This window comes from Harpia harpyja, chromosome 15, assembly GCF_026419915.1.
Source record: "Harpia harpyja isolate bHarHar1 chromosome 15, bHarHar1 primary haplotype, whole genome shotgun sequence".
Lineage (NCBI taxonomy): Eukaryota > Metazoa > Chordata > Aves > Accipitriformes > Accipitridae > Harpia > Harpia harpyja.
The window spans coordinates 28,048,100-28,074,781 of record NC_068954.1 but is presented as its reverse complement, the minus strand read 5'-3'; the positions used below and the strand labels follow the sequence as shown (position 1 = coordinate 28,074,781).

Sequence of the window (26,682 nt, the reverse complement as noted above, 5' to 3'; positions counted from 1 at the left end):
AAGAAGAACAGAAAATAATTACTAACATGTCAACAGTATGTAGTTTTAAACAAAAGTGACCTCTGCTGTAATTCTTCATGATGTCCAAATTCAGGAGTATATGTGCTTTTTATGAGTGCCACGATTTCCTAAATGCTAGCAAAACAACTTTCTGAATGTCTGTGTGAGAATACAGGTGAATCCTTTATCCTTGCTCACTGGATTATTATGAATGGGAAAGGTAGTATATGTGGCGATGCTTAACTCTTATAGTAAAATTTTGAAAGTAATTCTGTCTGAACCTTTGCATCCAGCTGATGTTCCAGTGGAATCTTAAAATTGCCCTTACTATGCTTACTAAATTATCAGCCTCAATAGATTTTATGCTGAGATGAAATTAAATCTTTCTTAGGAGACTGAGGTTGAAGGAGGCTGTTGGAGTATGTACAGGTGGTAGTGTAGATTCCCTGCCAGTACAGATCCTGATTACTTTGCCTTGGTGGTTACCATGATGCAAGAAGGGTCCATACACCCTAGTTATATCTGTTGGCTGCTTTGCAGCAGGGCTTAGCCTGGTTTTCCTGGCAACGGAAAGCCCATGCTGAACTCTGCCTCTCTGCAGCTCCCAGACCTACCACTTCCAGTTAGCATAACTGAAGCTAATTTCATATCAGCTGCCTGTGTAGTTATTCATTTTTGCTAAACAGCTGATTATGATTTTATCTTATTCCATGTTTAATAATTATACGGTTTCCTGTATTCTCTTGTGCAGAATCATGTACTTAGGCTAAAACTGTTCAGATTAAATGGTAGTTTTACATGGTTCAGCCTTTCACCTGCAGCTTACTGGGGTGCATCCAGCCAGGACCTGACAAAAGACGAGGCCCTGAGGGCACTGACAGCCCTGACTGTGCCTGCCCAGCCCCCCCTAGGGCTCCCCACACCTGCCCATGGCCCAGGACCCCATGTCACCCCCCCCAGTGCCGTCAGCCCCTGCCCCCAGCAGTGCCACAGCTGGGCTCCTCACAGCCCTTCCCTGCCTGGCCATGGCCCCCACTAGCCGGGCCCACGCATGAGTCCGCATCCCGGCCCAGCCTTAGCCTGTCCCCATCCCCATCCCCAGGGAGGCACCTGATGGCTGGGCCTGCCCCGGTGCCCCTGGCTGCCCTGTTCCTGGCTGGGGCAGCGGGATGAGCCCTGGCTGCCAGCCCCTGCCTTGCTGCCCCCTCCATGGGAGCACCCGATGCCCCCAGCACCCAGGTTGCTGCTGGCTCCAGCTGCCCCCTGCCATGAAAAAAGTTGAAGGAATAAAAAAAAAAAACAAAACCAAGCCCAACACGATCTTCTCTCCTAAATTTCTTTTCTTTGGCAAACAGTTCAGCTTCAGTGTTGCTGGACAGCCGAAGACAAATGCAGAAATGCTGCAGTGGTCATCTGTTCCCTCTTTGTTTTGCTCGAGATGGATGTGATTGTTCAAATGGTCCCTGTCCTTTCTCATGCCCCTTACTGGCACCAGGATAAAGTCATTTCTCCTTCTTGGATTACTTCAACTAGAACAGGTTTCTTGAACCTGTCACTATGTTGTGGGTGGTTTGTTCACCCCATCACTTCTGGACACCAGGTAGGGCCATTACCTTTTACTCTCCCCGGCTTTGCACTGGAGGTGGGACTTGACAGACTACTGGATGAGTCATACTACAGACGCCATGTATCAGTACAGTGCTGATTAATTCTCTGATGGTGAGAACCAGATGAAGCAATGGCAGAAGCTTTCCCTTAATGAAGGCTATTTTCGTGGCTAGAAAAGTGCAAGAGCACTGTAACTTGTGTTTACAAGTGCACTTACAGAACAAAAGGTGTTGAAAAAGGCAAAATTACATCACCCAGTTCTGCAAGGAGGGGAGCTCAGTTTGGAGAGTTTGAGTGACTTGATTGATCATAAGTTAAACTAGTTAAGCTTTTGTGGCAAAGAAGGAATATAAACAAATTGGTTTGTTTACTAGTAGCAGACACTGCTGCCATAATCTTTAGTAACAGCATGTGTGCAGCCAGGTTATGTTCTGTAGCAGTGATCTAAAATTAAGAGATGAAGTTAACCTGCTGTAAACACATGAACCATTTATAAAAAATGGGAGAACATTGGTTTTCAAAATGAGGAAAAAAAGAACTTTGTGCTGCATCTAATTAAAAATTAATTAAAGGATTACTCTAAGTCAGTTATAACTTCATGGCTTGTCCTGGTTTCAGCTGGGGTAGAGTTAACTGTCTTCCTAGTAGCTGGTACAGTGCTATGTTTTGAGTTCAGTATGTGAAGAATGTTGATAACTGATGTTTTCAGTTGTTGCTAAGCAGTGTTTAGACTAACGTCAAGGATTTTTCAGCTTCTCATGCCCAGCCAGCGAGAAAGCTGGAGGGGCACAAGAAGTTGGCCCAGGACACAGCCAGGGCACCTGACCCAAACTGGCCATCCAGTATAGGAACTGGGAAGTGGGGGTGGGGAATCGCGGCTCGGGGACTAACTGGGTGTCGGTCGGCGGGTGGTGAGCAATTGCACTGCGCATCATTTGTACATTCCAATCCTTTTATTATTACTGTTGTCATTTTATTAGTGTTATCATTATCATTATTAGTTTCTTCTTTTCTATTAAACCACTCTTATCTCAACCCACGGGTTTTGCTTCTTTTCTCGATTTTTTCCCCCATCCCACTGGGGGGGGGGGGGGGGTGTGAGTGAACAGCTGTGTGGTGCTTAGTTGCTGGCTGGGGTTAAACCACGACATGGCTATAAAACTTAGGGTGAAGATGTGACATCTGTCTTCAAGAGCTTCTCTGTTGGCTTTGGCATAGTTCTCACACACACCTCTAGGACATGTAGTTAAATGTGTTTTATAGGTGGAGCTGTGATGTTTAAATGCTGAGCATCTCAATTACATTACATTAGCAAGGTTGTCCCCAGTGTATCCATTCCTTCTGCTGACTTTCACATAACACAGAGGAAGAGGGGCACATCCTGTTTGGATGAGGAGTACAGTGGATGGAGAGTTTAATACAGGAACGAGAGGAAGATGAAAGTGAGAGTGTAGGGATAGGGGCATCAAGAGGATGAAAACACAAGGAAGGAATGGCGATTGACTGGCAAAAAACTCAAAGGGGGAAGAGTCAGTGGTGTGGAGGGGAGCAGGAGACCAAGAATAGGACTTTTAGGAGCAGATGCAGGGAAAAAGGAAGGAGAGCCACAAAAGGCCAGATAGCTCCAGAAGAAGAATGAGAAGAGCTCCAGTAATAGGTGGAGAAGGGGCTTTGGAGAATACACCCTGGAAGCTGAGCCCAAGAATACTTGGTCTGCACGCAATTTTTCTGTCCAAAAATACATTGAAACTGCAGACAGTGTGTGTCATCCTCCTTTTGTGACTGTTCTGTGTAGAAGATAAAGGTCTTTCTGTTGTCATCATTGTCATCATTTGCTTCATCAGACAAGTGGTAGAAAGAGCAGGCCCTAGCGTCTTACCAGAATAGTTTATTTTTTTTCTTTTTTCCTCAGTTTTAAGTTAAAAGTCCTTGCTAAAAGTCTATACGATTACAAATCAAGCACTGTGACTTGGAATAGGAATTGGTAGTATTAAAGTTGCAAATCCAAGATAAGAATTTGAGGAAATCTTTATGGTAGATCTGGCCAAAAGAGTACATGAGTGGGCCTTTAAAACACACTAACTAGGTGTTAATACCGCTCATTAAAATTTAACTGTGGGATTTAAAGGGCTTGTCTATACATGCAGTTACAGGATTCCTTGGGTGGAGAGGCTACCTCTAGAAGAATGGCTTATTTCTGTTGATCTTAATCCACTGTAATCTAGTTTGTTTGTCTATTCAGTTTAAACTGGAATAACATAAGGCGAATGGTGTTCATCGATTTAGGTGAGATTAGTTTAAAAATATTTTTTTAAAATTTGTCTTGTTTCTTGACTGCTTCAGAAACAGGTGCTCCCTCTTATCAATTTATTCTGTAGCTGTGAGAATTAGGCATATCACTAAAAAGAAAATAAAAAAATAGTATTTCTGAAATTGCTAATTTAGAAAAGTTACAGCAAAGCTCCAAGTAATATGGAAATCAACACTTGTGCTACGAGCTAGTTCAGAGGAATTGTAGCTGATTCCTAGGCAGCATGGACCTTGTAGGTGGCTTCTGAATGAATGAGGATGGGTATATGGCTGAGCTGCAGTTTTCTGTCACAGTTCCTTCCCAAACCAGTTGAATTTTTTTCCTGTTTATGGGTCTTGCACCATAGTTACTAGAATGATAAAATCCTATGCTAAAATTAGTATTGGAGGGAGAAGTTCTTTGGGAAAATTTTCTGGAGAAGGGGCTTTGCTGTTTCATTCTGAAATTATATTTCTCTTCTATGATCCCATCGCATAACAACCTGGAATTTTATTTCTATTCTATATATAATTATTAAATTTATATTAAGTCTATATTAAATATATAAAAAAAATCATATAAATATATATAATCTTATAAAAATATATATGTGTGCTCTTGGGCAGATATTGTGTTGCTTCATCTTACTTTGCTTTCTGTATTCATTGCTGATGGACTGGGTGGTACAAGGAGAAGTACAAATGGAGCTGTAAGATTATTTTAATTTACTTCCTTTAACCTTTTCTCTGTTGGGGCTTTCATTTAAAGCAGTTCTTGCAGAAGTGTTCCCTAAAGATAAAAAAAGAAAAAACCTGACGTTTGCAATAGCCGTCTGTTCCTGTGTTTTTTGAGTACTTAGCACAATGGAAGACAATTGGTGACTGCCACAGTATAAACAAACTGGCAAAGAAATACAATAAAATATGTTACTATCCTTTTTCTGTCTTTCGTCTCCTAACTTTCCCTCACCCTTCTTAGTTGTGTGAAGAGAGAAAAGTGAAATACAGTTCATGCTGTAGTGCAAACACAGTGCCTGGTTAGGTAATGGGGCAGACACAGCCAAGTTCACCTTCAGAGTACTGTAACAAACTGCTTATCCGACGCCTACAGGCATGAACTGAGGGCACGCTCTCTGTAGGGAAGTATGTGAACAGCTTTGGTGTCTTTGTTGTTATTCTGTTTCATATAAAAATACTTAGTTTTAACTACTTATTTATTTAGCTGGGTTCAATGCAAGTTAGAGATTTTTTTCCAGTGTATTCACAAAATACTGTAAAAACATTTAATGTGGCCACTAGCTAGTACTCCGGTGCACTGGCGGTTTCCGAAATATGTACAGCTAAGGACCAATGGGTATGTTACTGCTTTTCATTTATTGTCACTTTATTTCTTATTTAAGTTTCAGATTTTTTTTATTTGCAAGGGGATTTATTTTGAATGTGAGTGTGTTTGTATATTTATAACTTTTCTTTCTGAAGATGTCTAAACTAGCCACTTTGAACAGGGCATGAGCTTCTGTTTGCTGTTGGTAACTATGACTCATCTGTGTTATTTTTAACATTGCAAACATGAATGTATTTTTACACAAATTATTCTGAATTTTTTTCCTACGGTTGAGTTTTTCACTTTATTTACCATAAATCTGGAAGCCTAGGTTATATATCTGTAACCCAGCAAGCTGCCTAGAATTGAGTATTTTAACAATAGCTATTGTGTTGTAACTGGAGCTGTTAATGTAGGGTGACATTCTTGCCCTTTATGAGTCAGTAGGCTTTGTGCAGCTGTTCTGGATGTGATTTGGGGAGACAAGATCCATCACACCTACAGTACCTATGAGTCTCTGAAAACGAGGAATGTCTCTGCTATAGGCTATGTGATTTTAAAAAAAAAAAAAAAAAAAAAGCATATCGTTGAAAACTGTGGACAGAATTATGCTTGTAAACACATCCAGAGTCCTGCTGATTTGTTTCAGTCAGTCCAGTGAAGACCTGAAGCAAAGAATTAAAGATAGAGAGGGGTTCACTTTTTTTAACCCCCCTAGTAACATTGTCAGAGCCCATCTTAAGAAAATTGTTCCTTTGTAAATGATCATATTTTTACAGAAGCCAGAACTTCTGCTGTGACTACTGTTCTAAATAATGCTTTGCAAAATCAAGGTTTTCTGAATAAACTTCCTCTCCCTCAGTGGCAGTGTCATGTATCTGTGGGGATTTTGGAGGCAAACCTCAGCACTGCGTAATTGCTCCAAGAAAATACTGATCTGCCTGGGAGACTAGTCTCTGATCTTGCCTTTGAGCTTTGTAACGTTAATAAATATTGTATTTTTGCTTTTTTCTGATGGTGTACAACCTCAGTAAGCCATTAGCCTATAAAATGTTTGCCTCTGAAGGGACGGTGGTGCTAGGCCTGCCTGTTAACACGGCTTTACCTGTTGATTGTTAATATTCAGTAATCTTTACTTCTCAGGTCGTAGAAGTGTAGTGTTTGAAAAATCTCTTGTAGCACAAGCATCCTGGACTTTGCTTGAAAGATCTTGTCCTGCTTACTGGTTTGTAAGTCATGTACCACTGCTGCAGCATCTGCCCCAATTACTCCTTGTTTCAGGTTTATGGTCTGTATAACTATGGATTCTTTCATGAGACTCACAGAAATTGATACTTCTTGTGGTAATCTAGGTGTAAGAAATACATAGTCCCATTCTGGCACAGGAACAGTTCCAGAAGATCTCTGTGTTGGGGCTTTGCTGGGTCACGTCTGTATGGGGTTCATGGAGCATCTTTGCAAAAGATATTTCATTCATACCTTCTTTATTTTTAATAGCAGAAAATCTTGCTGATTTTCTAGGGGATCATATAGTCAGGTCTGTTAATTCTCTGTAGCTGTACCTTACATGAAAGAATACAAATTTCATGAGGTTGAATTTGCTGCAGCGAGTGTAGAACAAATCTGATGTGTAGAACAAGCCACTTGTTAACAAAATCCCACTCAATTGAAAATAAGCTTCTCTCCACCCAAAGTTGTAGTCACGCTGCTACTGCAGTACTGTAAAATCAAGTACTTCACATCTTGTCAGCATCTTGTGACTGGGCAGACTGTATCTTATTTCATTACAGTAATTTCAGACAGTAATTCATTTGATCCTTTTATCTCAGGCAGTAACTATTTGAGGCTTGCAAGCCAAGCTTTGGGCTCTTAGCTTTTTCTTTTGAAGGAAGAAAAAAAAAAAAAAAAAGGTCCTCCCTTTAAAGGACTGGGAGACTTGTAGAGACTCTTAGGTGGCACCTGAGCTTGCTTTTTAGTAAGGTAGTTTGGGTAATACAACAGTTCAGCAAGGGAGCTTGGTGCTCGGTGGTTGTCATGTGTGACTGGGTGCCATAACCTGACCTCCTTTACGCCCTTCCATATCCCCTCTGGCTGGATTGGCCCTGGCTATGTCTTCAAGCTGCAAAACAGCCATTTTGGCCTAAGAAACTCTGTTTGTTTGTGGTGTTTCTTATATGTGTCACAGCATATATGACAAGGCTTTGATTTGTCCCTAAATACCATGGTGACATGTGAGAGAGCAAAACCAAACCATACCTGCTCAACCCAGTCCTCATCCTGTTAACCTTCGCTTAAGTTTGCTCTTGGTTTCAGGGGGATGGGTCTGGCTCTACCGTGGCGGGTGACTTTGTCCATCTGCTGTCTTAGGGCTGTGGAGGAGCCCCTTTCCTCCTTTGTGGTCATTTCTGTTACCTAGTTTCCTCAGTTCTGTCATACAACCTCATGCGCCAGGGACCATCCTTGACCTGGTGCTTGGCTGCCGCATGTCAGTGTGCAAGTTCTTCAGGTCATGGGCTAACCTAGGTTCATGAGGTTTCATGATTGTTCTTAGTTAGCATAAGATTTCTGCTTTTAGGATGTTAAATCTCTGTGTATAAAAATGTTGTTAATTCTACTTTGCAATAATAAGAAAAAGCTATTAGAACAAAATCCATTTATAGTCCGGTAATATTTGCAAAGGCTAAAAATACATCCTAACTTGGACGGAGAGGCAAGTTTTGGTCTGGCAGCTCTGGTGGTGGTAATCAATCCCTCTGCCTGGGACAGTCAGGTGGCATGTCACTCAGCCAGCTCCCCTTACTGTCGTCCTGTCTCTTGCGCTTGTGCTCTCTGTCTCAGAGTCATTAGACTTCTTCAGGTTGTATTTCATCTCCTCTTACAGCATAAATCTCCTATTGACTCTAGATCTTTAAAGATTTAGAGGGAGCCAGGCAAACATGGAATAAAGTCATCACAGTGGCTAAGTTAGTGATGATTTTTGTAATCAAGTTACAGATCAGTCCATATTCTGATCTAGTGTTCTTCCCAGGATTCAGCGTTTTCTGAAATACTTGTGTTCTAGTTATGTTTTTCATGATTTCTCTCTGCCTACAAAGTAATTTTTGTTTGTAAGCTTGAAGTACATTATATATTTCTGAGTTCCAAGAGAAAACCGTGATTCTCGCTGTTCTACCATATTGGTTTCCATCCTCCTCCCATGAGCGTAAATGAAATACAACAAAAATTCAAATTACGGGACTGAAGAAAATCAGCTACCACTGAAGTCAGCGTATGTGTATTTTTAGTCCTGTGAGAACAGAAATTGGCCGTCCAGGTTTTAGTGAATAATTTATGTTTTGCTGAGTTGAGTATGGCTTTTAAAACATAGGAGTAAGACTAACTGAAAATTTCGCTACAGAAATCTTTTGAAGCCTTCGGGGATGAAAGGCTCAAAAGGCTTAATTATTTCAAAGCAAGGGGAGGTGGAGCTCATAAATGGGTACAGTCACTTCCAGAAGACACGTATTGTACAAGTGCACTCATTTGGTGTTATAATTAGTGTGAAATCTGAGTACCTTTACACTTCTAGCTAGGTAGCTAAATCCAAAAGGAGGATCTTTTGGGGTTCTTTGGTACAATGATTTTGGAAAGTAAGCTTGCGTTAGCTAGTGTATTAGTCCAGTTTATACTGGAATTTGTCAATTTATGATGTAAAGGTATGACAAGATATACAAACCTTTTGTATACTTCCAGTTCTCCAGATCTGAAGGACACTGGAAGCCCCTTCAAACTCTGGCTTCCTGGATGCCCAGCTTGTGGGCACAAGCACTTCAGATAATTGAAGCTTCTTTGCTGTTGAAAAAATGTAGTATCTGTACACATGTCTGGAAACAAAACTTGATTGTTTTTTGACTTTGTCTTTTACTGAAGATGTTCAAATGACTTAATAATTTTAAGACTAACAGTAACAAAGGATATGAAATGGAATAAAAATGTTAATTGTAGAAATTGCAAAGTCAAAAATTTGTAAATTGAAGCGATTTAAGTGGTTTTCTTCCAGGCTAACTTCCAGTTCAATAGTTGGAGTATCCTTTGGTTTATGGTTAGGTTCTTGAGAACAGATGGAGATATTTTATTGTGAGTTAGCTGTGTATTGATTCAAAGAAACTAACACAATAGTTTGATTAACTATTAAGTAGGTATTCTTTATTGGCAGCGCTGGATGCACAGGGGATCGCTCCACCTATCGTGCACACCGTCGGGCCTAATTGTGCAGGTTAAGTACATGTTCTACTTACATATTCACTAGATTTCCGAGAAATGTTATACATATTCATTACTTTTCTGGGAAACTATTAGCATATGCAAATGTCCTTTACGCAGGCGCATTGAAGGTCTCTGGTGGTCTTCAGGAGTCCTCTGGTGGTCTTCCATAGTCTTCCTCACTTGTCCGCTACTTCACCCTCCTCAGGTGATTCTGCGCAGTATGGTCCCTTACATGTTTTGATACATCAATGCTTGTTAGTGCTCTTATTATCTAAGTTTTCATTAGTGGTGTAAAACCATATGGCTAGTTTAAGCTAAATTATCTACAAGGATGAGGACAAAGGCAGGAGTTCTTATCTTTTCCGGCCCTATCTGTTCAAGCAAGGCCTCTGCTTGTGCCTTCTCAACAAGATTGTAAATTCATCAAACATTTAATTAAGTTTTGTGAATGCTCATGGCTCCTTCTTGCTCATTGCTCCCAAGTACCAGTCTCTGACAGGCTTAATCCTTGACAAACACCAGTCCTTGGTATGTAAAGTTACAGAGAGACAATCATTAAGCAATAAGCCGTTCGTTCTCTATATCAGTATGTCTCTTTTGTGATTAGCAGAGAAAAGACAGTCCTGAAAGATCTCGTTATTCTCCATTGCTTACATAGAAATGCTGTTGTGACTCCTTCACTTGGATGCGTCCATACTGTAGACTTCTGCAGTTAGGTCAGATGGATTTTCCTCCTACCGTTTTAATTTTTAAAATTGTCCACAGCAGAGGTATTAAGGAATAGTCTTAGGAGGGAGAAATCTTGGGTTTTTTACTGTGCCTATGGGAGTTGAGGATCAATTATAACCAATGATATTAATGTAATTTTGAAGAAGGCTTTAGATGTATTACTTCATTTATTGCCATAAGGTACAGTGCTTCAAACAAGATTCAGAATTCCCTTACTAAATTTCAGAGTGCAGAATATCAGCCTGGCACTTGCTTTCTGCAGACTCATTTGGTCAGACATAAGGAGGTGGTTTAAGTTGGCAGTAAGGTTATGGCCACATGTAAAATGGTATCTCTAAGTATACAAACGTACATTTTGCTAATCATTTTTGATTTATGCTCTTGGTTCAAAACTCTCTGGATCTTTCATAAAAACAGTAAAGCTCTGCAGGTGTTATTCATACAGAAACTTTATTTTAAACAAACATACTTTATACCTTTTTTTAGTGATAGTTCTTCTGTTAAGTATGTTACCTCAGGTTACAGAGCTCCCCACCTTTCTCTTTCAGATATATCAGCAATGTGGCTATTTTAACAACTTCCTCTTTGCAAAGAATTACTTTGAGACAAGAAAACTGTAAAGTGACAGTCTCTGAAGTGAAGATGAGTTTTGTCACTAGTGGGGCTGAGATTTGTGCATATGCTGGTTTGGTTGGTTGGTTTGTTTCAACAGACTTTGTTACCGAGACTACCTTTTTGCTCAGTTGCTGGTTTTATTTCTAGACTTGTGAGAAAGATCTTGTTCATGATGCAGCTCAAAAAGTGGTTATGCTGTAAAAAGCATAGGTAAATAAAATAAATGAGAGAAGGAATTTCTGAAAACTATATAGATAGAGGCATAGTATGAGCAAAGTAGGTGTAGGTGCTTGATCGAAATCCTTCGAGTTCCAACACACGAGAGTTCTTTTGATAGCTGGATTCTTTTGGTTGGTGCTCATGATTCACCTACTGGTTATAATTTTTAGAGCTTGCAATCCTTTCATCTTTAAATGCAAGAAAACAAGAACAATTGCATAATGTGTTTGTGGTGGGTTGACTCTGGCTGGGTGCCAGGTGCCCACCAAAGCTGCTCTGTCACTCCCCCTTCTCAGCTGGACAGGGGAGAGAAAATATAATAAAAGGCTTGTGGGTCAAGATAAAGACAGTTTAGTAAAGTGAAAGCAAAGGTTGTGCGCGCAAAAGCAAAGGAAAGCAAATGATGTTATTCTCTACTTCCCATCAGCAGGCGATGTCTGGCCACTTGGTGGGAAGCAGGGCTTCAGTATGCGTAGTGATTTCTCCGGAAGGTGAAAATACCCCCTCTTCCATCTCCCTTTACTTAGCTTTTATAGCTGAGCTGACGTCATATGGTATGGAATGTCTGTTTGGTTAGGTTGGGTCAGCTGTCCTGGCTATGTCCCCTCCCAAGATCTTGCCCAGCCCTAGCCTGCCATTGAGGGGGGGCAAAAATGTTGGGGAGACAGCCTTGATGCTGTGCTAGCACTGCTCAGCCAGAACAGTGGTGTGTTATCAACACCTTTCTAGCTACCAATGCAGAGCACAGCACTATGAGGGCTGCTATGGGGAGAATTAACTCCATCTCAGCCAGACCCAATACAGCGTTCCTACTCAACAGCTTTTTGTTTAAAGAATTAAATATTGTAAATACTATATTTAAATAATACATGTGTAAAATCCAGCATTTAGCTGTGATTTTACATGTGACTCTTTTGTTTAATGCCAGGGAATGTTTTGGCACATTCAGAGCTTTGTATTCACTTTGCTTTTTTTAAATCCTTTTTCACCTTGTTTGATCTCTGTGACGAGTCTGAAGCAACTGACTGTACTCCTGTTCCTCCCTTGCTTTTTTTCCTCTCTCTTTGGTTGTTGCAGTGGCATTTCCTTGAAGGGAGTCCTCCTCGTCCTTCTTTTCCTTACTCCTTTGAGATTGTGATGGCCCTTGGTGGTCTTTACTTCCCATTTGGTATTTCTAGGCAGTCTGATCCATCCTTGTGAATTCAGCTGTTGCTGTAGTGAAGCTGATTCAGCTATGTTTTGCCCCATCTCTTGTATCTCCTGTTTGCCTTGCCATCCCCTTGGGTGAAATACAGCCAAAATTAAACTCACTGTCATATCGATCCACAAACTTCCTCAAGTTGAATCACCTTTTCCTCCTATTTTTTTGTCACTGTTGAGAGCGCTTACCAGTTGCTAAGGCTGAAACATGTGACTCTTCTCTCGAAGAAGAGTCCTGGAATCCTCCTCTTCCACTATAAAGTGTACAAGCTTCTTGTCTTTATCTTCAGTACCACACAACAGCTCTCTGCCATATCATTTCTCATTCCTTAAATTTTCCCGTTCTTCAGACAGTGCCATTTTCAAAACTCCCTTTGCCCATTGTATGTGGGTTTGTGTGAGCCACTGTTTATGCATGGCAATGACTTCTCAGAAGTGACCTTTTCATCTCCTTGAAACCTTAAAATCTCCATCCATGGTGGCACTTCTCTTATCTATGGGGCAGCACGGAGCTGCTATTAACATGAAGTCATCAGAGGTCCATGGACCTTTGAGTTCAGGTAAAGGAGGACAGGGCATGTATTGAGGTGAGTTTAGACATCCCAAACTCCAGATGATCAGGAGGGCAAAGGTGTCCCAGCTCCTCCAACACTGCCTTGGTGCCTGCACCACAGAGTAAAATCCCTAACAGGCTGGCTCTGGCGGTGCAGTTAGATCAGATGGGAGGGGGCATTTAGGTGGTTAGTAAGTTTAATGAAGAAACAGGTACCTGCCTGAACATCATCCCCAAGCCCCACTGACCCTTTGTTCAATAAGCTTTAGTACTGTCACAAGACTTGATAACATCATTTTTGCATCATTATCATGGATGATTCAAATGATACTGTATTTTCATAACACATGCTGCCATGACTATGGGAAGGAAACGGATCATTGAATAAAATATATCATTTTACTTGGTTGTTTATGTGTGGAAGTTCAGTTTCAGAAAGAGTGATAGTTATTTCAGGATAACTTTTATGTAACTAAATTAGGACTATTACTTCTTTCTCTGTATCCTAAGTTCACAGCTCTTGTATTTAACTTAATAGCACCAGCATAGCCACATAGAGAAATTATGTGGTTTACCTTTATTAGCATAGGTAGGGTGTTTGTTTCATAAAGAGGAGGAATTTTGTGATCATACCAAAATTCATACAAAACTTTCACAGCTCTCTGTGAGAGTTAAAGGCAGAGATACATTTTGACATAGACTGTGAATACATATGGTAAGTCTGTGTTAAATGACGAGACACAGAAGCTGGATAAATGCTTGACAAGTTTGCATGCTTTAGACTTTCTGAAACATAGAATAAGATGGGAGAGATAATTTGATGATAGGGGCCACCTGCCTGCCAGGTAGATTTCTATTTTTTTTTCCTGTACCATGTAGTTTCCACTTGCTTTTGACTGCTTTTCCAGATGTTTGTACACCTGTATATTCTATGTAGCAACACTATATCCTGTATAGCAAGACTGTATTTGAAAAGCAGTCACATCTCAGGTTTTTAAGTAAATAATTTTCCTGTTTTTCTACTAAACATCATTTTGCACATCTTAGCATGACAGTTCAATCAACTGGCTTCTCTTTACATGAATGAAAAAATTGCTTTACTAATAAGTCTTTGTGAAGTGGATTAAGACTAGAGATTCCGGTGAGACACAAAATGTACTTGAAACAGTTCAATTCAGTGAAAGCTTTTACTTGGTTTTGTGTGGTAATCAAGAAAAGTGGTCAATGAAATTTCCAAATCATTGTAGGCTTGTTTTAAAAATAAAGCATGTTGTTTGGGCCAACTCTTCAAATGGAATTGGCTGGGATACTTTTTTACTTTAATATTTTACTATTTTTTTAATACGAGCTGTCATTAAATCTCTGGAAGTCTGATAGTGGTTTCAGAGTGTGTGTGTTCTTTGTCTTCCTGCAACATAGAAAACTCCCTAGTAGTTATTTTTACGTTTCTTTGTTGTGGAGAATCTTTTATTGTTCATGAGACTGAAGGGAGAACAATGGGTGAGTGTGCCGGTGGAGATGAATTGAGGAGCAATGCCATGCACGTCTGTGGTGTAAACATCAGCTGGTGAGATTTTTTTTTTTTTTTTTTTTAATGCCCAGTGATTCTGGTTCTTGTTCCAGTTAACTTGACACCGTATGCAAACCAAATTAATCTCCTTTAATGTAAGTGTATCAGAGTGTTCGAGGATCAGAGGAAGAGCAAGACCTACTGACTTAGCCAAACCCAGCATCACAGATCGCTGCCCATATCCCCTCTTTTCAAGCTCTCTCTTGACTTCGCTAGTGAGTATATTCATGTACTTTGTATGCTGCATTAAAGTTTCACAGTCTCAGCTGGTACTGAGGAAATGGCGATGTAAACAGTGCTGTTTAGAGGCTATGTGTGTCACATGAAAACATCGCTGCTCTCCCTCCAGTTCTTCACACTCTGTAACAGTTTGGAGTTAGTACAGTCACTGCAAGCACAGGACTTCAAAGGCTAGCCGAACAGTTTGCAAAGGGAACACTATTCTGGGTCGTCTTTTCTTCTCTCAGGACTTTTCCATGGATTTCTTGGAATGTATCCCTCTGCCTTTTCTCTAAGGGAGAGTGTAAAAAGCAGAGCAGGAGGACTCAATCAAAGGACAGAAATACACAGAGTCGGTGTAGATCTCCACTGGCTGCTGGGGCCTTGGGGAAAATGACTGCAATTTTCTTAGTGCAATGCTGTTTATTGCTGTGACCTGAGTTTGCACTGGATTGATGAAATAGGCTTTAGGCTCATAAGCCTTTTGCTGTTTGGTGAGGCACATCTTTCCAGGACGGGATTTCTGTTAAAACTCACATCAACATTTTAAATGTAAAAGCTGTCATCTGGTGTTGTAGAAACCCATTTTTAATTTGTATCAAAACTTCCTTGATCACTCACTTAAAAAAAACCCAACTCAACAACCAAACACCCAAACTGTTGTGGTTTGTTGGTTTTGGTTTTTTGGGGTTTTTTTTAATTAGTTTAAATTCTGGTTGGGGCGGTTATCTAAAAAGGGGTGATACAGCCACAGGTCAAGAAGTGCTCTGATACACCTCACAGGGCAGGGTAACCTCTGTCTAGAGATTTTTTTATTTGGACTACATGCAGGTTTTACCTGTCTTGATAGCTGGATGTGACATTTTCACATGGGTCTTCTCTCTCATATAAAAAGCAGAAATCAAATAATACTGAAAACTGGATCAAATTGGAAACCAAATATTTTCGTGGCAGTTTTTCAGTGCTGCTCACTGCCATCTGTAGAGTTCCGCTTTGCTGGGCTCTTTGTAGTAGTTAAGCATCTGTCCTGCTATAGCGCTTGAGGGAGAGGGCTGCACAAAAGAAAATACATTGGAAAGTCACTAAGCTTCAGGAATTTTGTTCACAGGATATCGTGCTAATGTACTACTTACCCGGGAGTGATTTTCTGGTCAGAAAAGAACCAGACGTGGATATCTATAGTGCTGCAGAGGACAAGAATGTTTTCTTACATGAGTTTAGTTAATCTGAATTGGTTAATGATGTTTTTTAAAAGCCTAAATAAGAAAGTCAAATGGTATATTGACTTTTTTTCCCTCCCTAAATGGAACAGGCTTATAGGTAACACTATTATTTAATTATTTCCTCGTATTTCTCCTGTGGTCTGTTTGTATCCATTGTTGATTTCTTGTTAAATACTTTAGCTGTAAACTTTGAGGGGCTGGGACCCTTGTTTGTTTATGTTTCTAAACCTTTTGGAACACTCATTACTGGGTCTGGAAGACACTAGAAAAACTCTGAGCTTATTTCATGTCTTTTTTCATGTTCATTTCTGACTAGATATGAGGTAGCTACTTAACTACACTAACAGTACAAGGTGCTGGGTGACCAAGATCCTATGAATACAAAGTGATCCCTTGGGGTTCGTCTGGGTTTTGGTGTATGTGCACACACTCAAATAACAGTATTTCTTCCATACAGGGGTGGGAATCCTTAATTTACATTCCTGCAAATTGTATCAGAAGTATACTTCTTGTTCCAGTAGTTGAAGATTTACATAGCATCTTCTGCATAGGATGGTAAAGCCAGGCAACCTGCAGAGATTTTATGCAGCTGAGTTATCCCCACATGTTTCAGGTGTAGGCCAGCTGAATTCTTTATCCTGCTTCAAGCATAGATGGAAAGTAGTGGCAGAAAAAATGTTCAAGTGAGAATTTGATGAGTGCAGTTTCTTACTGAGCCAGATGGGTGTGCAATTAGCAAATCTTTGAATATTTTCAGGACACAAAGCATTTATTTACTGCCTATTGTGGTTTCATGTTCGCCTGCATTTGTAGAGTTGAGGTGCAGTGCGTTACAGAATATCACAAGCGTAAATGGTGAGCCAGTCATTCTTACGGTTTAGCTTTTATGTGTGGTTTTGTCTGCACGTGGTCTTTATTTTGATTTTTGAGGTGGTCATAGTTCTGTCAAAGTCAATGGGAGTTTTATGATTGCTCCTTCCTCTGCAATTAGGATTAAACTCCTGACCTCCAAAAATACGAAAAAATTATTTTGTTTTTAGCAAACTATGGTGGTAACAGAGAACAATATTCTGTGTTATGCCTTCTGTCTTTCTGTTTCAGCAAATCTCTCTTGATACCAGTCTGTATCAGTCTGGATTATGAATGTTGATGTTACAGTCAAACATGTCTGACATTCATGCTGTTATGCATGATCTGATATACCTGGGAAGCAGCTAGTTTGGAAACTGGGAAGAGTTTAGCCACGGCCTGAAAAATCTGTCTGTGGCCTAGAATGTGAATTCATGCTTTCAGGTACAGCTGTTTTTACTACACTTAACCAAAGTAGCTTGTTAAAGAGTGTCCAGAGTTTGTCAGCAGGAGCCTGAGGTCTTCCTTGAGGCCAGGAGGCAAGCGTACCCAAGCCATGTGGGCAGCTTGAGCTCCCTGGACTCCAGAGAAGTCTTCTCCTCCTGGTTGATTCATGGAGTTCTGCTAGATCTTTATCTTGCATAGACTCAGGGAAACTGCACTTACTTGCTTGCATACAGAATTGGGTCTGCTGTTTAAGAAACAATACATGAACAACTGGTGTGTGTGCAGCTGGAGGGGACGGTGCAGCTAATGTTATGATTTTATTGTTGACTCTATAGTTGAGTCCTGATAAGCCCATCTAATTGATTAACAGATTGTTATGGGGATATGAGTCTAAATGTTACATTTCATTTTACAGCAGGGCAGCAACATACCTTCAAGAAAAAGCGCTGTATTTTGCGAAGCCTTTTACAGGAGCCAATGGCAGAGCAAATAGAAAGTTCACGTGTGACTGAAGGCTTTTTTTTTTTATTTTGTAAGCCTTTTAATTTCATTGCAAGTATACTGCTAACATATCAAAGAAATTAATTTCAGATTTTATGGTTTGTTCTATCCATTTTAATAAATAGACATATTAATCAAACATTATCCTGGTATTTAGTTATGAAGAATTGCAGAGTTTCAAAAGTAAGTATCGTTCCAGATCACAACATTTAAACTTTGGTAATATTTTAAGTCTTCTCTCCACAAATTAATCTGCAGTATTGTTTCATTGCTTCATTTGCAAGGCTGGGAAGCTGCTGAAGTGGGTCACTGGAGTTGGGTGAATAAACATACATTAAGTAAAACACAGGTGAAAGGGTGATATCTTTGGATTCTGTTTGCAGCTGTTGCAGTCAAGACAACTTCGTTGGTAAACCCACGTAAGGGATGACTGAATGTAATGCAAAATAAAATGCTAAAGTTTCCCATTTTATTTTCAGTCTTTGTCATTTTTAGTATGTGTTTTCCTGCAACTTTTATAAAATAGAGCATTTCCCAGTCTTCGGTGCATTTATGTCAGTCGTCAAATTTAGTTCACATTCTGCCTACAAATTACATTGCTTATTTCTTTAAAGAACATTTTTTCAGAAAACATTTGCATTTTTGTAGCTAAATGCATACCCACAGAAATAATTTGGCAAGTAAAATTTGCATTACTATTTTGTGAAAGAGAAGTAAAAATACTCTGAAAAATATATCGGAGATACTGAACATGGATTGTTTTTATGTCATGAAGGCTGAACCCTAGTGATAGAGAAGCCAATCGGAGCTTTAATTAGTAAAGGTTAGCTGTTAACTTCAGTGAGGTCTGAGTTTGGTCTTATTCAGCTGTAATTCCAGGAAAAACACGTAAGTTCTAGTTCATCCTAAGCTCTTGATGCATGTAGTCCAGAGTTTAATAAAAGTAGAGCATGAAGGGGCATCAGATTTTAGAATAAATGGGCAAAAGTTTTATTCTGATTCATCTTTGTAATCAGATCAACTGTGTATGTGACCTTTCACCTCAGTGTGTGAGAAATGCGATTGTTTTTCAGAGGGAAGGAAACTGGAGAGAGGCTTAAATTTTTCACAGAATAATGGAAGCAACCAGCAAAATTAAGAGAAGACTTAAACTGAGGCTCGCTCGTATTTCATTGCTGTTTAAATTAACAATGCAAAGCTCAGGATAGGAGTAAACTTGAATTGCTTCCGTAACTATGTGCATATATGATCCGACATGACATATAAAACTAAGCTTTGTAAGAGCCGATGGCTTGCCTGATAGGAGTATGCAGAAGAACCACTCTTTTGAAAGAACCTTGCCATATCAATGCAGACCTCATCAGAGGAGGCAGTAATTGAGTGGGATACATTTTCTGGAAAAATACAGGTCAGATGATGCCAATTGCCAAATATTTCTGTTTGTGAGGGTAGCAGTTGGTGGTGAGACACATTGGGGAAGCCCAGAGTTTGGCCTCACTGGTGTTATTCTCTGACAGCAGCTGGTAGTGGATGCCTTGGTAGAAGTAAGAGAAAAATCTAGGGGTACTTTTCCCATCCTTGGGTGGTTTGTGGCTAAAAATACTGCAGTGGTGGGAACACCACCACATGATATAAGCTTTTCTTACAGGGTTACACATATAATAGTAAATACTTTGGGTGTGAGCACTTTCCCTTAGATTTTTCTGGTTGCTGATGGATATTTTTCGTGCATACCTTAACTTACTCTGTGGCACTGCATCAGTTCCAGGTTTCAGACATTTGGGAGTAACGTAGTGAGAAAGAAGCACTTTGTGCTTTATCCTTCTCTCTGAAAAGCTGCATTTGTATATATGCAATGGTAGCATCATTCATGCCCCTTTGTGTACGCATGGAACATGTCAGTGGTAGTTAAAACTTCACATCTGTGAGCCAGTTGAGTTAAAATTGAAGCTTGTCACGAAGGAGGAAGTGATGGCAATAAGCAGTAAGTGGGAAAGAGAAATGAAGGAATTTTACCTGGATGAAATATGACTTTAAAGAGAGTTTTAGGTTTTCGTTGTTTTTAAGTGAGCCTCAATTAGGCAATGAATTTCAAGAGTTTGTGCCTTACTTACGAATGCCTCACAGCATTCATACTTGCTTGGGTTTCTTAAATAGTAGGATATGTTCTTTGCGTAAGAACCCTTGTCTATCTTGCTGCCTCTTGATTTTTTTGACAGTTGTTCCAACAGGGTAAAACCCCGTCATTATGTGTATCCTGAATTCTCTTATCCAGATTTCACTCTCTAGACTCATAAACTATATTTTTTTTTTTTAATTTTTTTTTTAAATTCTTCCTTCTCAAATATGGACCATGTCTCTCCCTTGCTCCATGTCCTTACTATCTTTCTTCCTCTGTGTTGTCTAAACTGTGTACCTTACCAGTCTGTCTCCAGTTATCCTCTTATTTTGTATTTGGCTGACAAGGCCTCCATTCAGTCCTTCTAAAAAAAGAAGTAATGTGATGCTGTCTCCAAGGCAAGCTCCTGCAAACTGCTAGCGCTATTCCCAAGCTGTCCTGATAAGTGAACACCAACAGGGATGTAAACAAGAAATGTTACAAGTTCTGATTTCATAAATCCAAGGGGCAGCTGATCAAGTTAAAAAAATGACAGAAGTGGTAAAATATAAAATGATGCATTTAAGCTTGACAAAATTCTGCTCTTCAAGAACAGCTGATTTAAGAATAGCACCATTATATATTAAAATGCATGAGGTATTCTTTTGAAATATAAAACATAAAGCACTACCTGTAGCAAAATATTGCTCTGTTAGAGGAAGAAAATACTTAAGAAAAAGCTGTGTTGTCAGGCGAACTTACTCTGAGAAAACTCATATTTACCCAGGACTTCTGGGGGTGAAGATAACAAGAACTTAGTAAAGATCCTTTAGCCAAGCAGCTAATCTTTCATGGCAAACACTAAACGTATATTGCCATTCTAGTTCTGGGTCACTAAATTGGGAAGTGGTTCAGTCACCATCCCTGGAGGTATTCAAAAAGTACGTAGACAAGGTACTCCAGAACATGGTTTAGTGGGCATGGATGATGGTTGGACTGGATGATCTTGAAGGTCTTTTCCAACCTAAGTGATTCTATGATTCTATTTCATATAGGCCTGGGTTTGGTGTGGTTGGTTGGTTGGTTTGTTTTTTGGGTTTGGGAGGTTTTTTTGGTAAAGTTAGAAACTGTTGAAAATAACTTGAGAGTTCCTTGTTTTCCTGTAGTTCTTCTCATACAGTAAATATTGACCCTACAAAAGCAGGAACTATAAGGCTTGCAGACTCAATGTTTATCTTCACTGTTGTTGTGGGGTTGGATATGCAGAAATCCCCATATGAGGGCCCTAAGTTTATTTTTTCAGAATATTTTTTAGCATTTCTACAAGACCTCATCATAGCTGTCATCCTGTTAGAAACACGGATGCTAATTTCACCTTGATATTTTTATAGCAGGAAAGATTTTTTTTATTTTTTTTTTTATTATTGGCAGTCATTACCAAAGTGTGTTGGATTTTATATGCAGTATGTTCTTAATGAGAATTTGACATGATAACACACAGTTCATAGCATTGGTCTGTACTCATACACTTTACTGTATAATAGAGTTTTATTTTATTCATTTCTAAATTTATCTAATTTAGGATACTGCACAGGATCAAGGATAATCCCAGTTCTTCATAACAGAGATAGCTTTCACTGAATCATTTCACATAGTCAAAATTGACATGCAAGGCCTACAGGTGGGAGTAGTTTAAACCCAGCTATAATGAAAAATACCCACTAATGATATGAAAGATGGTAGATTACCTCTTAGTAAGGTTGTTCAGCCCTTCCCTTTGGAAAATCCTATAGTTTTAACTCTCCAAACCAGACTTGTTTGAAATGAGATTTTACCTTCCTAGAGACTGTTTCAGATTGTGATGGGTTTGTTGGAGGTCCCCTGGTTCTTAATTAATGAGCGAGAACGAATAATTCGTACAGACGTGGAAGGCCTGTGAGAAGTTAAGGTCAAGTTTGCAGGAGCAGAGGGCAAGGCCTCCTAGATAATGCATTTCAGCGCTGACTGGAGAATTGGATTTGTCCCCTATTTCTTGTATAGCTTTGTGATTCTGGGTGAGTGTCGTAAAACAAATGTTTTCCCAAGAGATCATATGTTAATTATGCTCTATTTTCTGAGTGTGATGTTTGAGATACCAGGGTCTAGTTTGCAGAAGGAATATTAGGAATACCAGCAGAAAACCTATCGTGAAATGAATTTTGTCTTCAGTGCTTGAAAAATGATGAATGAATAGGTTTGATGCTGCATATTCAACAACAATATGAAATACATTATTGAATAGCTGTTCCTTAAATGAGTAGCATCCCTTCTATGCAGTAGACAGTAGTCTTTTAAGAAAAAAAAAAAAAATCTTTTAATTAAATGTCATAATGTATATTCCCAAGAAGGTTGTATTAAGGTTTTAATTCCTATTTTAACTCCACTTTTGAGTGCTTCACTTTGCAACCCTAATAATGTTCTTTTAACACAACTTTTTGAGTTGAATATAAATACGTATTGTAATTAGCAACAATATGTGCAAAGTGATTAGTGGATTTATACATGAGTAAGGAATAATGCCTATCAGGGCTTTTGTAAATACCTGGACGAACGTAGAAAAACCTGTTGCCTATCTGGCAAGCAAATATCAGCAGAGAAGCTAAATATAACTTAGCAATGCAAAAAGCTGCCTAAGAAAAGGAGATTTTTTTGGTAAGTCTGTCACTAGGTGGAGGAACTCCAAACTTTGATATTTTCACCATTAGAATGAAGAAAGAAGCGCAGAAATTTGCAGCTCATCTAGAAAATGAAGGTTTTGTACTCCTGCGCTCTTTTTGCCTTTCCTCATGTCAGTGTGGAAGCAAGTGTACTGTTCTGCTCATTCAAGCTGGTGGCATCTGGTGTGATTGCTCAGAGGTGATTTCAGGTTGCCTTGGGCAGAGAGGACCACTCAGCAGGTCCTGCACTTGGGTCACAACAACCCCATGCAACACTACAGGCTTGGGGGAGAGCAGCTGGAAAGCTGCCCAGTGGAAAAGGACCTGGGGGTGTTGGTCAACAGCTGGCTGAATATGAGCCAGCAGTGTGCCCAGGTGGCCAAGAAGGCCAACGGCATCCTGGCCTGCATCAGAAATAGTGTGGCCAGCAGGAGCAGGGAGGTGATTGTTCCCCTGTACTCGGCACTGGTGAGGCCGCACCTCGAGTGCTGTGTTCAGTTTTGGGCCCCTCACTACAGGAAAGACATGGAGGTGCTGGAGCGTGTCCAGAGAAGGGCAACAAAGCTGGTGAGGGGTCTGGAGCACAAGTCTTATGAGGAGCGGCTGAGGGAACTGGGGTTGTTTAGTCTGGAGAAAAGGAGGCTGAGGGGAGACATTATTGCTCTCTACAACTACCTGAAAGGAGGTTGTAGTGAGGTGGGTGTTGGTCTCTTCTCCTGAGTAACAAGCAATAGGATGAGAGGAAATGGCCTCAAGTTGCGCCGGGGGGGTTTAGATTGGATATTAGAAAAAATTTTTTTACTGAAGGGGTTGTCAGGCATGGGAACAGGCTGCCCAGGGAAGTGGTTGAGTCACCATCCCTGGAGGTATTCAAAAGACATGTAGATGTGGCACGTAGGGACATGGTTTAGTGGCGGGCTTGACAGTGTTAGGTTTATGGCTGGACTCGATGATCTTAAGGTCTTTTCCAGCCTAAATGATTCTATGATTCTCCATTGATGAGCATTGACAGTGCCACATGTCGCTGTTGGTGTAAGCCTGGTAGTAAACCTGTCTTCTAGAGAAGTGCAGACACTGTGATCCATGGAAGCGATAGGGATTTGTGGAAGGGGGCATCAGTGTTAGAAGGATTTGGCCCCTGAATTTGTCCTTGGGATTGAGGAATGACAAGAACATGCAGTGAGATACCTTAGTTGCAGCAACTATTTTTAAGTCCAGATTTTCTAATCTGGAGTCTCTTTAGGTGCTGCTGTGTTGTAGCATAGGTTCATAAAGTAGGCATCAGTCTATTAAGACTGGAGACATTTTATTGAGGTACTTTCCAGGCACATAAAGCATAAGAGACTTTAAATTTGTATGTCTGATATATCAGAATAATGTCTGCAATAACAGGTAAAAGCAGAGAAGCTCAAGTTGATTAATTAACTATTGAGGGTTTATTGTGATGATCTACAGATCAGATGATCTAGTAAGATGTGTTTTCTTTCTGCAGCTCCTGCCTCAACTGCATTCTTAAATTACATTGGTTTAAACAGCACTGCTGCTGCTTGTTTCACGGTGATGCTCTTTCCTTGCTACTCACTGCTGGTAGAGGTAAAAAAATAGACTTCCTGGTTTGAAAAGCTCAACGTTTGTACTCAAATGTATATTAAGGCACCTAAAAGTTAAAAAAACCCAAACATAGATGCTTAATTTACTTCTTATTGTGAGTTAAATCCAGAGGGCCTGCAGCTTTGCTTGCTGTGACAGCAGATGGGCTGTTTGCTCCTGTTTTTTTAAAAAAGGGGAGTTACTACTTTCTGTCAGCTAGGAGAAGCCCTGGTTACTCCTCGGCTCTCCTTTCCCTGCAAAGAAAAGAAACTCTGAAGTTTTGAAGGAAGGAATGAGACCGTTTGCTGAAGATGAAAAGGGCTGGAGTGCAAAGCTGGTGGAAGTAATGTGCTGCGTGGGTCAGTAACACAGCCCGGCGCTGGGCTGGCAGGGTGGCAGGTCTGCCTTCAGGACAGAGCAGAACTCTCTTGGGGGGAAGCCTCTCTCAAGAGGCTTTCAGTGGGTTTCCTTCCTTAGTCTGTTTCTTTCATAGTCAGCTGCCTGTTTTCTACTTCATCTGGGGGGTTTGATTTGGTATGTTCTGCTCTGAGCTCGAGCAGACTGAATGCTGTTGCACTGTGTTTTCCTCCTAGTGTTCATTTGCTTTTCTGGAAGTATTTGGGGTTTTTGATTAAAAATCACAGTTGTGGTGTTTTTGTTTTTGTTTTTGTTTTTTTTTAATACTGGTGTTTTTCACAACATGACAGGTGACAGCTTTCCTGCTTGTTACACATTGTGTATGTCAGGTACAGAGTTTTTCTGAGAGTGTTTGTGTAATATATGCATATATAAAAGGAATAGAGGTACTAAGCATCACTTCTTTCATGCTTGTTGGCTTTTTAATTGAAAATAGGGTTGCAATTAATAGTGATTGCATGTTCTAACAAGATACAAGGAAGTGGATTTTTTTTAACTTTTTCTTTTTTTACTGTCATCACAGTTAACATTTCCCTAAGTGTAAATTTTTGTGGTAGTTAGTCAAAACTAGCTGAGGTTACCTTAGGAAAAAAGACACATTTTACACTTGTGAGCTGGAATATTAAATTCTGCAGTTGGGAAAACTTGTGTTCCTTTTAAAACAGCTACCCATAATGGAACAGTTACAAGTGAAAGTATTTCTGGATTTATTTTATTTCTGAGATTTTTCTGTTCTGCACATCTACCAAACCAGAGCTTCTACCTAATTAGGATAAATAACTGATGTCAGAAATGCTGTCTTGCTAGATGAAGGCTGTAGGGAAATGTGTACATAGCAAAAGGTTTTCTTAACCTGCCAGATTTTTTTTCTCTCCAGTAGTGCAGCTTTGCTCTTTAGTTTGTCTCTTACTCCTCTTTTTTGGGTCCTAACTAGAATAAGAGAGTGTGGAGTTGCAAAGCGTGGAAAAAGCATATGCCAGAAGCTTGGAATGTCTTCAGTGGCATGGAAAAGGCATTTAGGGAACAGCAGCTATTCTGTACAGAGATGAATGTACGTGTATACAGTATACATATACTACCTGAAGAACTCATTACCGTAGTGAACTGTGGCTGCAGAATTTATAGGTGTGTTAAAAAAGGATTGGAAAAAATACCAGGAAAAAAATACATCTATGACTCTACATGCTTATACATATCATTGCATTTAAGAAAGTCTGTGAGTCACATAAGGGAGGAGTATACAAGGCTTCACGGGCTTTTGCTTGTCGTTTTTGCATTTGTTCCCAAATACTTATTTCTTACTACTGTTAGGAACAGCATTTGGTGCTCAGTTTGGCCCATAATGGACTCTTGTATGATCTCATGCCGTTTTGAAAAACCTCAGTATCACACCAGAGACTTGAAAGTCCATGAATATGGATCTTCTGAGATTTTTTTTTTTCTTTTTTTTTCTTACTTAAGTTAACTTTGACCAATCTGACAACAGTATTTTTTTAATGTAAAATACAGGATCTGATTCAATCTTCTAATAATGGCAGTAGCTGCAGAAGGGGTCTTGTTTTGCTACCTGACCTCATTGCTCATTCTCAGCCACACTACAAAGAGCCTGAGTCAATGAAACAGCTGCAGTTTTGTTGTACAGGGTCTTAAGGGATCTTGCCATTTTAGGCTTGCACAGATGGTCCTAGTCCTAATGCACCGCAACTCCTGCTCCGGGGAGCTCTGAGACTGTGAATGGGCTCTGTAGCAGTTGTACTGGTTAGTGACTGTACATAGGTTTGTGGAGATAACTGAACTCGTGTGCTGGAGTGGCAGTTAGTGCTTCTCTAACATGGCTCAGTGGAATACATGTATATAATTCCCATTCATAAGTGGGAAGCTTTCTTACCCTGAGTCTATTGCTTTTATTGTTTCTTCTCAATATTTTGTGGGTGAGCATTGATGCTAACTCCCACGCCAGGGAGCAAACTGCTGGCAGTGGCCGGGTCCCATATCTGAGTTAGTGGACATCCCTGTTTATTTTATAGAGGATTAAAAGAGAGAGAGTCCTTTGTCTGACTGAAGCTGTAGCTCTTCCTTGCATGTTGGAACAAGGGGGATATTCTAGTCAAAAAGTATTGTGATTAAAAAAGCTAGCTTTCATATAGTAAGAAATTTTCAATTGCTAAATATGTTAATAATTAATTGGATTTGGGGGGCTATAAGTAGTATTTATAGCTCTTAAAAGTTAGCCTTGACCTTTTTAGTACATTTTAGGGAACAGTCGACTTCTCCTAGGAAGTTATATTTT

General features: G+C 39.9%; 1 protein-coding gene across 12 annotated transcripts in view; it reads left to right on the top strand.

Annotated features, from left to right (window-relative positions):
• Positions 1–26,682, top strand: part of DST (dystonin) — a 316,607-nt gene that overhangs the window by 75,829 nt on the left and 214,096 nt on the right. The window lies entirely within an intron of this gene.